Source organism: Macaca mulatta, chromosome 17, assembly GCF_049350105.2.
Source record: "Macaca mulatta isolate MMU2019108-1 chromosome 17, T2T-MMU8v2.0, whole genome shotgun sequence".
Classification (NCBI taxonomy): domain Eukaryota; kingdom Metazoa; phylum Chordata; class Mammalia; order Primates; family Cercopithecidae; genus Macaca; species Macaca mulatta.
The window spans coordinates 45,010,335-45,030,057 of NC_133422.1; positions in this window are offsets into that span (position 1 = coordinate 45,010,335).

Genomic DNA, 19,723 nt, shown 5'->3' on the forward strand with positions numbered 1-19,723 from the left:
TCCCTTTGAAGACTATAGGGCCAAAGGAAATATCCTCCGATAACAAAGAGAAAGAAGCTTTCTGAGAGACTTCTTTGTGTTCTGTGAAATCATCTCACAGAGTTACAGCTTTCCTCTCAAGAAGCCTTTCGCTAAGACAGTTCTTGTGGAATTGGCAAAGGGATATTTGGGAGCCCATAGAGGCCTATGGTGAAAAAGGAAATATCCTCAGATGAAATCTGGAAAGAAGCTTTCTGAGAAACTGCTTAGTGTTCTGTTAATTCATCTCACAGAGTTACATCTGTATTTCGTGGATCTCTTTGCTAGGCTTATTTCTGTGGAATTTGAGAACAGATATTTCGGATCCCTTTGAAGACTATAGGGCCAAAGGAAATATCCTCCGATAACAAAGAGAAAGAAGCTTTCTGAGAAACTTCTTTGTGTTCTATGAAATCATCTCACAGAGTTCCAGCTTTCCCATCAAGAAGCCTTTCGCTAAGACAGTTCTTGTGGATTGGCAAAGTGATATTTAGAAGCCCATAGAGTGCTATGGTGAAAAAGGAAATATCCTCAGATGAAATCTGGAAAGAAGCTTTCTGAGAAACTGCTCTGTGATGTGTGACTTCCACTCACAGAGTTACATCTGTATTTCGTGGATCTCTTTGCTAGCCTTATTTCTGTGGAATCTGAGAACAGATATTTCGGATCCCTTTGAAGACTATAGGGCCAAAGGAAATATCCTCAGATAACAAAGAGAAAGAAGCTTTCTGAGAAACTTCTTTGTGTTCTGTGAAATCATCTCACAGAGTTACAGCTTTCCACTCAAGAAGACTTTCGCTAAGACAGTTCTTGTGGAATTGGCAAAGGGATATTTGGGAACCCATAGAGGCCTATGGTGAAAAACGAAATATCCTCAGATGAAATCTGGAAAGAAGCTTTCTGAGAAACTGCTTACTGTTCTGTTAATCCATCTCACAGAGTTACATCTGTATTTCGTGGATCTCTTTGCTAGCCTTATTTCTGTGGAATCTGAGAACAGATATTTCGGATCCCTTTGAAGACTATAGGGTCAAAGGAAATATCCTCCGATAACAAAGAGAAAGAAGCTTTCTGAGAAACTTCTTTGTGTTCTGTGAAATCATCTCACAGAGTTACAACTTTCCCTTCAAGAAGCCTTTCGCTAAGACAGTTCTTGTGGAATTGGCAAAGTGATATTTGGAAGCCCATAGAGGACTATGGTGAAAAAGGAAATATCCTCAGATGAAATCTGGAAAGAAGCTTTCTGAGAAACTGCTTAGTGTTCTGTTAATTCATCTCACAGAGTTACATCTGTATTTCTTGGATCTCTTTGCTAGCCTTACTTCTGTGGAATCTGAGAACAGATATTTCGGATCCCTTTGAAGACTATAGGGCCAAAGGGAATATCCTCCGATAACAAAGAGAAAGAAGCTTTCTGAGAAACTTCTTTGTGTTCTGTGAAATCATACCACAGAGTTACAGCTTTCCCCTCAAGAAGCCTTTCGCTAAGACAGTTCTTGTGGAATTGGCAAAGTGATATTTGGAAGCCCATAGAGGGCTATGGTGAAAAAGGAAATATCCTCAGATGAAATCTGGAAAGAAGCTTTCTGAGAAACAGCTTAGTGTTCTGTTAATTCATCTCACAGAGTTACATCTGTATTTCGTGGATCTCTTTGCAAGCCTTATTTCTGTGGAATCTGAGAACAGACATTTCGAATCCCTTTGAAGACTATAGGGCCAAAGGAAATATCCTCCGATAACAAAGAGAAAGAAGCTTTCTGAGAAACTTCTTTGTGTTCTGTGAAATCATCTCACAGAGTTACAGCTTTCCCCTCAAGAAGCCTTTCGCTAAGACAGTTCTTGTGGAATTGGCAAAGTGATATTTGGAAGCCCATAGAGGGCTATGGTGAAAAAGGAAATATCCTCAGATCGAATCTGGAAAGAAGCTTTCTGAGAAACTGCTTAGTGTTCTGTTAATTCATCTCACAGTGTTACATCTGTATTTCGTGGATCTCTTGGCTAGCCTTATATCTGTGGAATCTATGAACAGATATTTCGGATCCCTTTGAAGACTATAGGACCAAAGGGAATATCCTCCGATAACAAAGAGAAAGAAGCTTTCTGAGAAACTTCTTTGTGTTCTGTGAAATCATCTCACAGAGTTACAGCTTTCCCCTCAAGAAGCCTTTCGCTAAGACAGTTCTTGTGGAATTGGCAAAGGGATATTTGGAAGCCCATAGAGGCCTATGGTGAAAAGGAAATATCCTCAGATCGAATCTGGAAAGAGGTTTTCTGAGAAACTGGTTAGTGTTCTGTTAATTCGTCTCACAGTGTTACATCGGTATTTCGTGGATCTCTTGGCTAGCCTTATTTCTGTGGAATCTGAGAACAGATATTTCGGATCCCTTTGAAGACTATAGGACCAAAGGGAATATCCTCCGATAACAAAGATAAAGAAGCTTTCTGAGCAACTTCTTTGTGTTCTGTGAAATCATCTCACAGAGTTACAGCTTTCCCCTCAAGAAGCCTTTCGCTAAGACAGTTCTTGTGGAATTGGCAAAGGGATATTTGGAAGCCCATAGAGGGCTATGGTGAAAAAGGAAATATCCTCAGATGAAATCTGGAAAGAAGCTTTCTGAGAAACTGCTCTGTGATGTGTGACTTTCATTCACAGAGTTACATCTGTATTTCCTGGATCTCTTTGCTAGCCTTATTTCTGTGGAATCTGAGAACAGATATTTCGGATCCCTTTGAAGACTATAGGGCCAAAGGAAATATCCTCCGATAACAAAGAGAAAGAAGCTTTCTGAGAAACTTCTTTGTGTTCTGTGAAATCATCTCACAGAGTTACAGCTTTCCCTTCAAGAAGCGTTTCGCTTAGACAGTTCTTGTGGAATTGGCAAAGTGATATTTGGAAGCCCATAGAGGACTATGGTGAAAAAGGAAATATCCTCAGATGAAATCTGGAAAGAAGCTTTCTGAGAAACTGCTTAGTGTTCTGTTAATTCATCTCACAGAGTTACATCTGTATTTCGTGGATCTCTTTGCTAGCCTTATTTCTGTGGAATCTGAGAACAGATATTTCGGATCCCTTTGAAGACTATAAGGCCAAAGGAAATATCCTCCGATAACAAAGAGAAAGAAGCTTTCTGAGAAACTTCTTTGTGTTCTGTGAAATCATCTCACAGAGTTTCAGCTTTCCCCTCAAGAAGCCTTTCGCTGAGACAGTTCTTGTGGAATTGGCAAAGGGATATTTGGGAGCCCATAGAGGCCTAAGGTGAAAAAGGAAATATTCTCAGATGGAAGCTGGAAAGAAGCTTTCTGAAAAATTGCTTAGTGTTCTGTTAATTCATCTCACAGAGTTACATCTGTATTTCGTGGATCTCTTTGCTCGCCTTATTTCTGTGGAATCTGAGAACAGATATTTCGGATCCATTTAAAGACTACAGGGCCAAAGGAAATATCCTCCGATAACAAAGAGAAAGATGCTTTCTGAGAAACTTCTTTCTGTTCTGTGAAATCATCTCACAGAGTTACAGCTTTCCCCTCAAGAAGCCGTTCGCTAAGACAGTTCTTCTGGAATAGGCAAAGTGATATTTGGCAGCCCATATAGGGCTACGGTGAAAAAGGAAATATCCTCAGATGAAATCTGGAAAGAAGATTTCTGAGAAACTGCTTAGTGTTCTCTTAATTCATCTCACAGAGTTACATCTGTATTTCGTGGATCTCTTTGCTAGCCTTATTTCTGTGGAATTTGAGAACAGATATATCTCATCCCTATGATGACTCTAGGGCCAAAGGAAATTTCCTCCGATAACAAAGAGAAAGATGCTTTCTGAGAAACTTCTTTCTGTTCTGTGAAATCATCTCACAGAGTTACAGCTTTCCCCTCAAGAAGCCTTTCGCTAAGACAGTTCTTGTGGAATTGGCAAAGTGATATTTAGAAACCCATAGAGGGCTATGGTGAAAAAGGAAATATCCTCAGATGAAATCTGGAAAGAAGCTTTCTGAGAAACTGCTCTGTGATGTGTGACTTCCACTCACAGAGTTACATCTGTATTTCGTGGATCTCTTTGCTAGCCTTATTTCTGTGGAATCTGAGAACAGATATTTCGGATCCCTTTGAAGACTACAGGGCCAAAGGAAATATCCTCCGATAACAAACAGAAAGAAGCTTTCTGAGAAACTTCTTTGTGTTCTGTGAAATCATCTCACAGAGTTACAGCTTTCCCCTCAAGAAGCCTTTCGCTAAGACAGTTCTTGTGGAATTGGCAAAGTGATATTTAGAAGCCCATAGAGGGCTATGGTGAAAAAGGAAATATCCTCAGATGAAATCTGGAAAGAAGCTTTCTGAGAAACTGCTCTGTGATGTGTGACTTCCACTCACAGAGTTACATCTGTATTTCGTGGATCTCTTTGCTAGCCTTATTTCTGTGGAATCTGAGAACAGATATTTCGGATCCCTTTGAAGACTACAGAGCCAAAGGAAATATCCTCAGATAACAAAGAGAAAGAAGCTTTCTGAGAAACTTCTTTGTGTTCCGTGAAATCATCTCACAGAGTTACAGCTTTCCACTCAAGAAGACTTTCGCTAAGACAGTTCTTGTCGAATTGGCAAAGGGATATTTGGGAGCCCAAAAAGGCCAATGGTGAAAAAGGAAATATCCACAGATGAAATCTGGAAAGAAGCTTTCTGAGAAACTGCTTAGTGTTCTGTTAATTCATCTCACAGAGTTACATCTGTATTTCGTGGATCTCTTTGCTAGCCTTATTTCTGTGGAATCTGAGAACAGATATTTCGGATCCCTTTGAAGACTATAGGGCCAAAGGAAATATCCTCCGATAACAAAGAGAAAGAAGCTTTCTGAGAAACTTCTTTGTGTTCTGTGAAATCATCTCACAGAGTTACAGCTTTCCCTTCAAGAAGCGTTTCGCTAAGACAGTTCTTGTGGAATTGGCAAAGTGATATTTGGAAGCCCATAGAGGACTATGGTGAAAAAGGAAATATCCTCAGATGAAATCTGGAAAGAAGCTTTCTGAGAAACTGCTTAGTGTTCTGTTAATTCATCTCACAGAGTTACATCTGTATTTCGTGGATCTCTTTGCTAGCCTTATTTCTGTGGAATCTGAGAACAAATATTTCGGATCCCTTTGAAGACTATAGGGCCAAAGGAAATATCCTCCGATAACAAAGAGAAAGAAGCTTTCTGAGAAACTTCTTTGTGTTCTGTGAAATCATCTCACAGAGTTACAGCTTTCCCTTCAAGAAGCCTTTCGCTAAGACAGTTCTTGTGGAATTGGCAAAGTGATATTTGGAAGCCCATAGAGGACTATGGTGAAAAAGGAAATATCCTCAGATGAAATCTGGAAAGAAGCTTTCTGAGAAACTGCTTAGTGTTCTGTTAATTCTTCTCACAGACTTACATCTGTATTTCGTGGATCTCTTTGCTAGCCTTATTTCTGTGGAATCTGAGAACAGATATTTCGGATCCCTTTGAAGACTATAGGGCCAAAGGAAATATCCTCCGATAACAAAGAGAAAGAAGCTTTCTGAGAAACTTCTTAGTGTTCTGTGAAATCATGTCACAGAGTTACAGCTTTCCCCTCAAGAAACCTTTCGCTAAGACAGTTCTTGTGTAATTGGCAAAGTGATATTTAGAAGCCCATAGAGGGCTACGGTGAAAAAGGAAATATCCTCAGATGAAATCTGGAAAGAAGCTTTCTGAGAAACTCCTCTGTGATATGTGACTTCCACTCACAGAGTTACATCTGTATTTCGTGGATCTCTTTGCTAGCCTTATTTCTGTGGAATCTGAGAACAGATATTTCGGATCCCTTTGAAGACTATAGGGCCAAAGGAAATATCCTCCGATAACAAAGAGAAAGAAGCTTTCTGAGAAACTTCTTTGTGTTCTGTGAAATCATCTCACAGAGTTACAGCTTTCCCCTCAAGAAGTCGTTCGCTAAGACACTTCTTCTGGAATAGGCAAAGTGATATTTGTAATCCCATAGAGGGCTACGGTGAAAAAGGAAATATCCTCAGATGAAATTTGGTAAGAAGCTTTCTGAGACACTGCTTAGTGTTCTCTTAATTCATCTCACAGGGTTACATCTGTATTTCGTGGATCTCTTTGCTAGCCTTATTTCTGTGGAATCTGAGAACAGATATTTCGGATCCCTTTGAAGACTATAGGGCCAAAGGAAATATCCTCAGATAACAAAGAGAAAGAAGCTTTCTGAGAAACTTCTTTGTGTTCTGTGAAATCATCTCACAGAGTTACAGCTTTCCACTCAAGAAGACTTTCGCTAAGACAGTTCTTGTGGAATTGGCAAAGGGATATTTGGGAGCCCATAGAGGCCTATGGTGAAAAAGGAAATATCCTCAGATGAAATCTGGAAAGAAGCTTTCTGAGAAACAGCTTAGTGTTCTGTTAATTCATCTCACAGAATTACATCTGTATTTCGTGGATCTCTTTGCTAGCCTTATTTCTGTGGAATCTGAGAACAGATATTTCGGATCCCTTTGAAGACTATAGGGCCAAAGGAAATATCCTCCGATAACAAAGAGAAAGAAGCTTTCTGAGAAACTTCTTTGTGTTCTGTGAAATCATCTCACAGAGTTACAGCTTTCCTCTCAAGAAGCCTTTCGCTAAGACAGTTCTTGTGGATTTGGCAAAGTGATATTTAGAAACCCATAGAGGGCTATGGTGAAAAAGGAAATATCCTCAGATGAAATCTGGAAAGAAGCTTTCTAAGAAACTGCTCGGTGATGTGTGACTTCCACTCACAGAGTTACATCTGTATTTCGTGGATCTCTTTGCTAGCCTTATTTCTGTGGAATCTGAGAACAGATATTTCGGATCCCTTTGAAGACTATAGGGCCAAAGGAAATATCCTCCGATAACAAAGAGAAAGAAGCTTTCTGAGAAACTTCTTTGTGTTCTGTGAAATCATCTCACAGAGTTACAGCTTTCCCCTCAAGAAGCCTTTCGCTAAGACAGTTCTTGTGGAATTGGCAAAGTGATATTTAGAAGCCCATAGAGGGCTACGGTGAAAAAGGAAATATCCTCAGATGAAATCTGGAAAGAAGCTTTCTGAGAAACTGCTCTGTGATGTGTGACTTCCACTCACAGAGTTACATCTGTATTTCGTGGATCTCTTTGCTAGCCTTATTTCTGTGGAATCTGAGAACAGATATTTCGGATCCCTTTGAAGACTATAGGGCCAAAGGAAATATCCTCCCATAAAAAAGAGAAAGAAGCTTTCTGAGAAACTTCTTTGTGTTCTGTGAAATCATCTCACAGAGTTACAGCTTTTCCCTCAAGAAGCCTTTCGCTAAGACAGTTCTTGTGGAATTGGCAAAGTGATATTTAGAAGCCCATAGAGGGCTATGGTGAAAAAGGAAATATCCTCAGATGAAATCTGGAAAGAAGCTTTCTGAGAAACTGCTCTGTGATGTGTGACTTCCACTCACAGAGTTACATCTGTATTTCGTGGATCCCTTTGATAGCCTTATTTCTGTGGAATCTGAGAACAGATATTTCGGATCCCTTTGAAGACTATAGGGCCAAAGGAAATATCCTCCGATAACAAAGAGAAAGAAGCTTTCTGAGAAACTTCTTTGTGTTCTGTGAAATCATCTCACAGAGTTACAGCTTTCCCCTCAAGAAGCCGTTCGCTAAGACACTTCTTCTGGAATAGGCAAAGTGATATTTGGAAGCCCATAGAGGGCTACGGTGAAAAAGGAAATATCCTCAGATGAAATCTGGAAAGAAGCTTTCTGAGAAACTGCTTAGTGTTCTCTTAATTCATCTCACAGGGTTACATCTGTATTTCGTGGATCTCTTTGCTAGCCTTATTTCTGTGGAATTTGAGAACAGATATATCTGATCCCTATGATGACTCATGGGCCAAAGGAAATTTCCTCCGATAACAAAAAGAAAGAAGCTTTCTGAGAAACTTCTTTGTGTTCTGTGAAATCATCCCACAGAGTTACAGCTTTCCCCTCAAAAAGCCTTTCGCTAAGACAGTTCTTGTGGAATTGGCAAAGGGATATTTAGAAGCCCAAACAGGGCTATGGTGAAAAAGGAAATATCCTCAGATGAAATCTGGAAAGAAGCTTTCTGTTAAACTGCTCTGTGATGTGTGACTTCCACTCACAGAGTTACATCAGTATTTCGTGGATCTCTTTGCTAGCCTTATTTCTGTGGAATCTGAGAACAGATATTTCGGATCCCTTTGAAGACTATAGGGCCAAAGGAAATATCCTCAGATAACAAAGAGAAAGAAGCTTTCTGAGAAACTTCTTTGTGTTCTGTGAAATCATCTCACAGAGTTACAGCTTTCCACTCAAGAAGACTTTCGCTAAGACAGTTCTTGTGGAATTGGCAAAGGGATATTTGGGAGCCCATAGAGGCCTATGGTGAAAAAGGAAATATCCTCAGATGAAATCTGGAAAGAAGCTTTCTGAGAAACAGCTTAGTGTTCTGTTAATTCATCTCACAGAGTTACATCTGTATTTCGTGGATCTCTTTGCTAGCCTTATTTCTGTGGAATCTGAGAACAGATATTTCGGATCCCTTTGAAGACTATAGGGCCAAAGGAAATATCCTCCGATAACAAAGAGAAAGAAGCTTTCTGAGAAACTTCTTTGTGTTCTGTGAAATCATCTCACAGAGTTACAGCTTTCCTCTCAAGAAGCCTTTCGCTAAGACAGTTCTTGTGGATTTGGCAAAGTGATATTTAGAAACCCATAGAGGGCTATGGTGAAAAAGGAAATATCCTCAGATGAAATCTGGAAAGAAGCTTTCTAAGAAACTGCTCGGTGATGTGTGACTTCCACTCACAGAGTTACATCTGTATTTCGTGGATCTCTTTGCTAGCCTTATTTCTGTGGAATCTGAGAACAGATATTTCGGATCCCTTTGAAGACTATAGGGCCAAAGGAAATATCGTCCGATAACAAAGAGAAAGAAGCTTTCTGAGAAACTTCTTTGTGTTCTCTGAAATCATCTCACAGAGTTACAGCTTTCCCCTCAAGAAGCCTTTCGCTAAGACAGTTCTTGTGGAATTGGCAAAGTGATATTTAGAAGCCCATAGAGGGCTATGGTGAAAAAGGAAATATCCTCAGATGAAATCTGGAAAGAAGCTTTCTGAGAAACTGCTCTGTGATGTGTGACTTCCACTCACAGAGTTACATCCGTATTTCGTGGATCTCTTTGCTACCCTTATTTCTGTGGAATCTGAGAACAGATATTTCGGATCCCTTTGAAGACTATAGGGCCAAAGGAAATATCCTCAGATAACAAAGAGAAAGAAGCTTTCTGAGAAACTTCTTTGTGTTCCGTGAAATCATCTCACAGAGTTACAGCTTTCCACTCAAGAAGACTTTCGCTAAGATAGTTCTTGTCGAATTGGCAAAGGGATATTTGGGAGCCCAAAGAGGCCAATGGTGAAAAAGGAAATATCCACAGATGAAATCTGGAAAGAAGCTTTCTGAGAAACTGCTTAGGGTTCTGTTAATTCATCTCACAGAGTTACATCTGTATTTCGTGGATCTCTTTGCTAGCCTTATTTGTGTGGAATCTGAGAACAGATATTTCGGATCCCTTTGAAGACTATAGGGCCAAAGGAAATATCCTCCGATAACAAAGAGAAAGAAGCTTTCTGAGAAACTTCTTTGTGTTCTGTGAAATCATCTCACAGAGTTACAGCTTTCCCTTCAAGAAGCGTTTCGCTAAGACAGTTCTTGTGGAATTGGCAAAGTGATATTTGGAAGCCCATAGAGGACTATGGTGAAAAAGGAAATATCCTCAGATGAAATCTGGAAAGAAGCTTTCTGAGAAACTGCTTAGTGTTCTGTTAATTCATCTCACAGAGTTACATCTGTATTTCGTGGATCTCTTTGCTAGCCTTATTTCTGTGGAATCTGAGAACAAATATTTCGGATCCCTTTGAAGACTATAGGGCCAAAGGAAATATCCTCCGATAACAAAGAGAAAGAAGCTTTCTGAGAAACTTCTTTGTGTTCTGTGAAATCATCTCACAGAGTTACAGCTTTCCCTTCAAGAAGCCTTTCGCTAAGACAGTTCTTGTGGAATTGGCAAAGTGATATTTGGAAGCCCATAGAGGACTATGGTGAAAAAGGAAATATCCTCAGATGAAATCTGGAAAGAAGCTTTCTGAGAAACTGCTTAGTGTTCTGTTAATTCATCTCACAGAGTTACATCTGTATTTCGTGGATCTCTTTGCTAGCCTTATTTCTGTGGAATCTGAGAACAGATATTTCGGATCCCTTTGAAGACTATAGGGCCAAAGGAAATATCCTCCGATAACAAAGAGAAAGAAGCTTTCTGAGAAACTTCTTTGTGTTCTGTGAAATCATGTCACAGAGTTACAGCTTTCCCCTCAAGAAACCTTTCGCTAAGACAGTTCTTGTGGAATTGGCAAAGTGATATTTAGAAGCCCATAGAGGGCTATGGTGAAAAAGGAAATATCCTCAGATGAAATCTGGAAAGAAGCTTTCTGAGAAACTGCTCTGTGATGTGTGACTTCCACTCACAGAGTTACATCTGTATTTCGTGGATCTCTTTGCTAGCCTTATTTCTGTGGAATCTGAGAACAGATATTTCGGATCCCTTTGAAGACTATAGGGCCAAAGGAAATATCGTCCGATAACAAAGAGAAAGAAGCTTTCTGAGAAACTTCTTTGTGTTCTGTGAAATCATGTCACAGAGTTACAGCTTTCCCCTCAAGAAGCCTTTCGCTAAGACAGTTCTTGTGGAAACGGCAAAGAGATATTTGGAAGCCCATAGAGGCCTATGGTGAAAAAGGAAATATCCTCAGATGGAATCTGGAAAGAAGCTTTCTGAGAAACTGCTTAGTGTTCTGTTAATTCATCTCACAGAGTTACATCTGTATTTCGTGGATCTCTTGGCTAGCCTTATTTTTGTGGAATCTGAGAACAGATACGTCGGATCCCTTTGAAGACTGTAGGACCAAAGGGAATATCCTCCGATAACAAAGAGAAAGAATCTTTCTGAGAAACTTCTTTGTGTTCTGTGAAATCATCTCACAGAGTTACAGCTTTCCCCTCAAGAAGCCTTTCGCTAAGACAGTTCTTGTGGAATCGGCAAAGGGATATGTGGAAGCCCATAGAGGCCTATGATGAAAAAGGAAATATCCTGAGATGGAATCTGGAAAGAAGCTTTCTGAGAAACTGCTTAGTGTTCTGTTAATTCATCTCACAGAGTCACATCTGTATTTCGTGGATCTCTTTGCTAGCCTTATTTCTGTGGAATCTGAGAACAGATATTTCGGATCCCTTTGAAGACTATAGGGCCAAAGGAAATATCCTCCGATAACAAAGAGAAAGAAGCTTTCTGAGAAACTTCTTTGTGTTCTGTGAAATCATCTCACAGAGTTACAGCTTTCCCCTCAAGAAGCCTTTCGGTGAGACAGTTCTTGTGGAATTGGCAAAGGGATATTTGGGAGCCCATAGAGGCCTATGGTGAAAAAGGAAATATCCTCAGATGGAATCTGGAAAGAAGCTTTCTGAGAAACTGCTTAGTGTTCTGTTAATTCATCTCACAGAGTTACATCTGTATTTCGTGGATCTCTTTGCTCGCCTTATTTCTGTGGAATCTGAGAACATATATTTCGGATCCCTTTAAAGACTATAGGGCCAAAGGAAATATCCTCCTATAACAAAGAGAAAGATGCTTTCTGAGAACCTTCTTTGTGTTCTGTGAAATCATCTCACAGAGTTACAGCTTTCCCCTCAAGAAGCCGTTCACTAAGACAGTTCTTCTGGAATAGGCAAAGTGATATTTGGAAGCCCATAGAGGGCTACGGTGAAAAAGGAAATATCCTCAGATGAAATCTGGAAAGAAGCTTTCTGAGAAACTGCTTAGGGTTCTCTTAATTCATCTCACAGAGTTACATCTGTATTTCGTGGATCTCTTTGCTAGCCTTATTTCTGTGGAATATGAGAACAGATATATCTGATCCCTATGATGACTCTAGGGCCAAAGGAAATATCCTCCTATAACAAAAAGAAAGAAGCTTTCTGAGAAACTTCTTTGTGTTCTGTGAAATCATCTCACAGAGTTACAGCTTTCCCCTCAAGAAGTCTTTCGCTAAGACAGTTCTTGTGGAATTGGCAAAGTGATATTTAGAAGCCCATAGAGGGCTATGGTGAAAAAGGAAATATCCTCAGATGAAATCTGGAAAGAAGCTTTCTGAGAAACTGCTCTGTGATGTGTGACTTCCACTCACAGAGTTACATCTGTATTTCGTGGATCTCTTTGTTAGCCTTATTTCTGTGGAATCTGAGAACAGATATTTCGGATCCCTTTGAAGACTATAGGGCCAAAGGAAATATCCTCAGATAACAAAGAGAAAGAAGCTTTCTGAGAAACTTCTTTGTGTTCTGTGAAATCATGTCACAGAGTTACAGCTTTCCCCTCAAGAAGCCTTTCGCTAAGACAGTTCTTGAGGAAACGGCAAAGAGATATTTGGAAGCCCCTAGAGGCCTATGGTGAAAAAGGAAATATCCTCAGATGGAATCTGGAAAGAAGCTTTCTGAGAAACTGCTTAGTGTTCTGTTAATTCATCTCACAGAGTTACATCTGTATTTCGTGGTCTCTTGGCTAGCCTTATTTTTGTGGAATCTGAGAACAGATACGTCGGATCCCTTTGAAGACTATAGGACCAAAGGGAATATCCTCCGATAACAAGGAGAAAGAATCTTTCTGAGAAACTTCTTTGTGTTCTGTGAAATCATCTCACAGAGTTACAGCTTTCCCCTCAAGAAGCCTTTCGCTAAGACAGTTCTTGTGGAATCGGCAAAGGGATATTTGGAAGCCCATAGAGGTCTATGGTGAAAAAGGAAATATCCTGAGATGGAATTTGGAAAGAAGCTTTCTGAGAAACTGCTCTGTGATGTGTGACTTCCACTCACAGAGTTACATCTGTATTTCGTGGATCTCTTTGCTAGACTTATTTCTGTGGAATCTGAGAAAAGATATTTCGGATCCCTTTGAAGACTATAGGGCCAAAGGAAATATCCTCAGATAACAAAGAGAAAGAAGCTTTCTGAGAAACTTCTTTGTGTTCTGTGAAATCATCTCACAGAGTTACAGCTTTCCACTCAAGAAGACTTTCGCTAAGACAGTTCTTGTCGAATTGTCAAAGGGATATTTGGGAGCCCAAAGAGGCCTATGGTGAAAAAGGAAATATCCTCAGATGAAATCTGGAACGAAGCTTTCTGAGAAACTGCTTAGTGTTCTGTTAATTCATCTCACAGAGTTACATCTGTATTTCGTGGATCTCTATGCTAGCCTTATTTCTGTGGAATCTGAGAACAGATATTTCGGATCACTTTGAAAACTATAGGGCCAAAGGAAATATCCTCCGATAACAAAGAGAAAGAAGCTTTCTGAGAAACTTCTTTGTGTTCTGTGAAATCATCTCACAGAGTTACAGCTTTCCCTTCAAGAAGCGTTTCGCTAAGACAGTTCTTGTGGAATTGGCAAAGTGATATTTGGAAGCCCGTAGAGGACTATGGTGAAAAAGGAAATATCCTCAAATGAAATCTGGAAAGAAGCTTTCTGCGAAACAGCTTAGTGTCTGTTAATTCATCTCACAGAGTTACATCTGTATTTCGTGGATCTCTTTGCTAGCCTTATTTCTGTGGAATCTGAGAACAGATATTTCGGATCCCTTTGAAGACTATAGGGCCAAAGGAAATATCCTCGGATAACAAAGAGAAAGACGCTTTCTGAGAAACTTCTTTGTGTTCTGTGAAATCATCTCACAGAGTTACAGCTTTCCCCTCAAGAAGCCTTTCGCTAAGACAGTTCTTGTGGAAACGGCAAAGAGATATTTTGAGGCACATAGAGGCCAATGGTGAAAAAGGAAATATCCTCAGATGAAATCTGGAAAGAAGCTATCTGAGAAACTGCTCTGTGATATGTGACTTCCACTCACAGAGTTACATCTGTATTTCGTGGATCTCTTTGCTAGCCTTATTTCTGGGGAATCTGAGAACAGATATTTCGGATCCCTTTGAAGACTATAGGGCCAAAGGAAATATCCTCCGATTACAAACAGAAAGAAGCTTTCTGAGAAACTTCTTTGTGTTCTGTGAAATCATCTCACAGAGTTACAGCTTTCCACTCAAGAAGCCTTTCGCTAAGACAGTTCTTGTGGAATTGGCAAAGTGATATTTGGGAACCCATAGAGGACTAGGTGAAAAAGAAAATATCCTCAGATGAAATCTGGAAAGAAGCTTTCTGAGAAACTGCTTAGTGTTCTGTTAATTCATCTCACAGAGTTACATCTGTATTTCGTAGATCTCTTTGCTAGCCTTATTTCTGTGGAATCTGAGAACAGATATTTCGGATCCCTTTGAAGACTATAGGGCCAAAGGAAATATCCTCCGATAACAAAGAGAAAGAAGCTTTCTGAGAAACTTCTTTGTGTTCTGTGAAATCATCTCACAGAGTTACAGCTTTCCGTTCAAGAAGCCTTTCCCTTAGACAGTTCTTGTGGAATTGGAAAAGGGATATTTGGAAGCCCATAGAGGGCTATGGTGAAAAAGGAAATATCCTCAGATGAAATCTGGAAAGAAGCTTTCTGAGAAACTGCTCTGTGATGTGTGACTTCTACTCACAGAGTTACATCTGTATTTCGTGGATCTCTTTGCTAGCCTTATTTCTGTGGAATCTGAGAACAGATATTTCGGATCCCTTTGAAGACTATAGGGCCAAAGGAAATATCCTCCGATAACAAAGACAAAGAAGCTTTCTGAGAAACTTCTTTGTGTTCTGTGAAATCATCTCACAGAGTTACAGCTTTCCCCTCAAGAAGCCTTTCGCTAAGACAGTTCTTGTGGAATTGGCAAAGGGATATTTGGAAGCCCATAGAGGGCTATGGTGAAAAAGGAAATATCCTCAGATGAAATCTGGAAAGAAGCTTTCTGAGAAACTGCTCTGTGATGTGTGACTTCCACTCACAGAGTTACATCTGTATTTCCTGGATCTCTTTGCTAGCCTTATTTCTGTGGAATCTGAGAACAGATATTTCGGATCCCTTTGAAGACTATAGGGCCAAAGGAAATATCCTCCGATAACAAAGAGAAAGAAGCTTTATGAGAAACTTCTTTGTGTTCTGTGAAATCATCTCACAGAGTTACAGCTTTCCACTCAAGAAGCCTTTCGCTAAGACAGTTCTTGTGGAATTGGAAAAGTGATATTTGGGAGCCCATAGAGGACTATGGTGAAAAAGGAAATATCCTCAGATGAAATCTTGAAAGAAGCTTTCTGACAAACTGCTTAGTGTTCTGTTAATTCATCTCACAGAGTTACATCTGTATATCGTGGATCTCTTGGCTAGCCTTATTTCTGTGGAATCTGAGAACAGATATTTCGGATCCCTTTGAAGACTATAGGGCCCAAGAAATATCCTCCGATAACAAAGAGAAAGAAGCTTTCTGAGAAACTTCTTTGGGTTCTGTGAAATCATCTCACAGAGTTACAGCTTTCCACTCAAGATGCCTTTCGCTAAGACAGTTCTTGTGGAATTTTCAGAGGGATATTTGGAAGCCCATAGAGGGCTAGGGTGAAAAAGGAAATATCCTCAGATGAAATCTGGAGAGAAGCTTTCTGAGAAACTGCTCTGTGATGTGTGACTTCCACTCACAGAGTTACAACTGTATTTCGTGGATCTCTTTGCTAGCCTTATTTCTGTGGAATCTGAGAACAGATATTTCGGATCCCTTTGAAGACTATAGGGCCAAAGGAAATATCCTCAGATAACAAAGAGAAAGAAGCTTTCTGAGAAACTTCTTTGTGTTCTGTGAAATCATCTCACAGAGTTACAACTTTCCACTGAAGAAGACTTTCGCGAAGACAGTTCTTGTCGAATTGTCAAAGGGATATTTGGGAGCCCAAAGAGGCCTATGGTGAAAAAGGAAATATCCTCAGATGAAATCTGGAACGAAGCTTTCTGAGAAACTGCTTAGTGTTCTGTTAATTCCTCTCACAGAGTTACATCTGTATTTCGTGGATCTCTATGCTAGCCTTATTTCTGTGGAATCTGAGAACAGATATTTCGGATCCCTTTGAAGACTATAGGGCCAAAGGAAATATCCTCCGATAACAAAGAGAAAGAAGCTTTCTGAGAAACTTCTTTGTGTTCTGTGAAATCATCTCACAGAGTTACAGCTTTCCCCTCAAGAAGCGTTTCGCTAAGACAGTTCTTGTGGAAACGGCAAAGAGATATTTGGAAGCACATAGAGGCCAATGGTGAAAAAGGAAATATCCTCAGATGAAATCTGGAAAGAAGCTTTCTGAGAAACTGCTTAGTGTTCTGTTAATTCATCTCACAGAGTTACATCTGTATTTCGTGGATCTCTTTGCTAGCCTTATTTCTGTGGAATCTGAGAACAGATATTTCGGATCCCTTTGAAGACAATAGGGCCAAAGGAAATATCCTCCGATAACAAAGAGAAAGAAGCTTTCTGAGAAACTTCTTTGTGTTCTGTGAAATCATCTCACAGAGTTACAGCTTTCCCTTCAAGAAGCCTTTCCCTTAGACAGTTCTTGTGGAATTGGAAAAGGAATATTTGGAAGCCCATAGAGGGCTATGGTGAAAAAGGAAATATCCTCAGATGAAATATGGAAAGAAGCTTTCTGAGAAACTGCTCTGTGATGTGTGACTTCCACTCACAGAGTTACATCTGTATTTCGTGGATCTCTTTGCTAGCCTTATTTCTGTGGAATCTGAGAACAGATATTTCGGATCCCTTTGAAGACTATAGGGCCAAAGGAAATATCCTCCGATAACAAAGAGAAAGAAGCTTTCTGAGAAACTTCTTTGTGTTCTGTGAAACCATGTCACAGAGTTACAGCTTTCCCCTCAAGAAGCCTTTCGCTAAGACAGTTCTTGTGGAAACGGCAAAGAGATATTTGGAAGCCCATAGAGGCCTATGGTGAAAAAGGAAATATCCTCAGATGGAATCTGAAAAGAAGCTTTCTGAGAAACTGCTTAGTGTTCTGTTAATTCATCTCACAGAGTTACATCTGTATTTCGTGGTCTCTTGGCTAGCCTTATTTTTGTGGAATCTGAGAACAGATACGTCGGATCCCTTTGAAGACTATAGGACCAAAGGGAATATCCTCCGATAACAAAGAGAAAGAATCTTTCTGAGAAACTTCTTTGTGTTCTGTGAAATCATCTCACAGAGTTACAGCTTTCCCCTCAAGAAGCCTTTCGCTAAGACAGTTCTTGTGGAATCGGCAAAGGGATATTTGGAAGCCCATAGAGGCCTATGGTGAAAAAGGAAATATCCTGAGATGGAATCTGGAAAGAAGCTTTCTGAGAAACTGCTTACTGTTCTGTTAATTCATCTCACAGAGTCACATCTGTATTTCGTGGATCTCTTTGCTAGCCTTATTTCTGTGGAATCTGAGAACAGATATTTCGGTTCCCTTTGAAGACTATAGGGCCAAAGGAAATATCCTCCGATAACAAAGAGAAAGAAGCTTTCTGAGAAACTTCTTTGTGTTCTGTGAAATCATCTCACAGAGTTACAGCTTTCCCCTCAAGAAGCCTTTCGGTGAGACAGTTCTTGTGGATTTGGCAAAGGGATATTTGGGAGCCCATAGAGGCCTATGGTGAAAAAGGAAATATCCTCATATGGAATCTGGAAAGAAGCTTTCTGAGAAACTGCTTAGTGTTCTGTTAATTCATCTCACAGAGTTACATCTGTATTTCGTGGATCTCTTTGCTCGCCTTATTTCTGTGGAACCTGAGAACATATATTTCGGATCCATTTAAAGACTATAGGGCCAAAGGAAATATCCTCCGATAACAAAGAGAAAGATGCTTTCTGAGAAACTTCTTTGTGTTCTGTGAAATCATCTCACAGAGTTACAGCTTTCCCCTCAAGAAGCCGTTCACTAAGACAGTTCTTCTGGAATAGGCAAAGTGATATTTGGAACCCAATGAGGGTTACGGTTAAAAAGGAAATATCCTCAGATGAAATCTGGAAAGAAGCTTTCTGAGAAACTGCTTAGGGTTCTCTTAATTCATCTCACAGAGTTACATCTGTATTTCGTGGATCTCTTTGCTAGCCTTATTTCTGTGGAATATGAGAACAGATATATCTGATCCCTATGATGAATCTAGGGCCAAAGGAAATATCCTCCGATAACAAAAAGAAAGAAGATTTCTGAGAAACTTCTTTGTGTTCTGTGAAATCATCCCACAGAGTTACAGCTTTCCCCTCAAGAAGTCTTTCGCTAAGAGAGTTCTTGTGGAATTGGCAAAGTGATATTTAGAAGCCCATAGAGGGCTATGGTGAAAAAGGAAATATCCTCAGATGAAATCTGGAAAGACGCTTTCTGAGAAACTGCTCTGTGATGTGTGACTTCCACTCACAGAGTTACATCTGTATTTCGTGGATCTCTTTGCTAGACTTATTTCTGTGGAATCTGAGAACAGATATTTCGGATCCCTTTGAAGACTATAGGACCAAAGGGAATATCCTCCGATAACAAAGAGAAAGAATCTTTCTGAGAAACTTCGTTGTGTTCTGTGAAATCATCTCACAGAGTTACAGCTTTCCCCTCAAGAAGCCTTTCGCTAAGACAGTTCTTGTGGAAACGGCAAAGAGATATTTTGAGGCACATAGAGGCCAATGGTGAAAAAGGAAATATCCTCAGATGAAATCTGGAAAGAAGCTTTCTGAGAAACTGCTCTGTGATGTGTGACTTCCACTCACAGAGTTACATCTGTATTTCGTGGATCTCTTTGCTAGCCTTATTTCTGGGGAATCTGAGAACAGATATTTCGGATCCCTTTGAAGACTATAGGGCCAAAGGAAATATCCTCCGATAACAAACAGAAAGAAGCTTTCTGAGAAACTTCTTTGTGTTCTGTGAAATCATCTCACAGAGTTACAGCTTTCCACTCAAGAAGCCTTTCGCTAAGACAGTTCTTGTGGAATGGGCAAAGTGATATTTGGGAACCCATAGAGGACTATGGTGAAAAAGAAAATATCCTCAGATGAAATCTGGAAAGAAGCTTTCTGAGAAACTGCTTAGTGTTCTGTTAATTCATCTCACAGAGTTACATCTGTATTTCGTGGATCTCTTTGCTAGCCTTATTTCTGTGGAATCTGAGAACAGATATTTCGGATCCCTTTGAAGACTATAGGGCCAAAGGAAATATCCTCCGATAACAAAGAGAAAGAAGCTTTCTGAGAAACTTCTTTGTGTTCTGTGAAATCATCTCACAGAGTTACTGCTTTCCGTTCAAGAAGCCTTTCCCTTAGACAGTTCTTGTGGAATTGGAAAAGGGATATTTGGAAGCCCATAGAGGGCTATGGTGAAAAAGGGTATATCCTCAGATGAAATCTGGAAAGAAGCTTTCTGAGAAACTGCTCTGTGATGTGTGACTTCCACTCACAGAGTTACATCTGTATTTCGTGGATCTCTTTGCTAGCCTTATTTCTGTGGAATCTGAGAACAGATATTTCGGATCCCTTTGAAGACTATAGGGCCAAAGGAAATATCCTCCGATAACAAAGAGAAAGAAGCTTTCTGAGAAACTTCTTTGTGTTCTGTGAAATCATCTCACAGAGTTACAGCTTTCCACTCAAGAAGCCTTTCGCTAAGACAGTTCTTGTGGAATTGGCAAAGTGATATTTGGGAGCCCATAG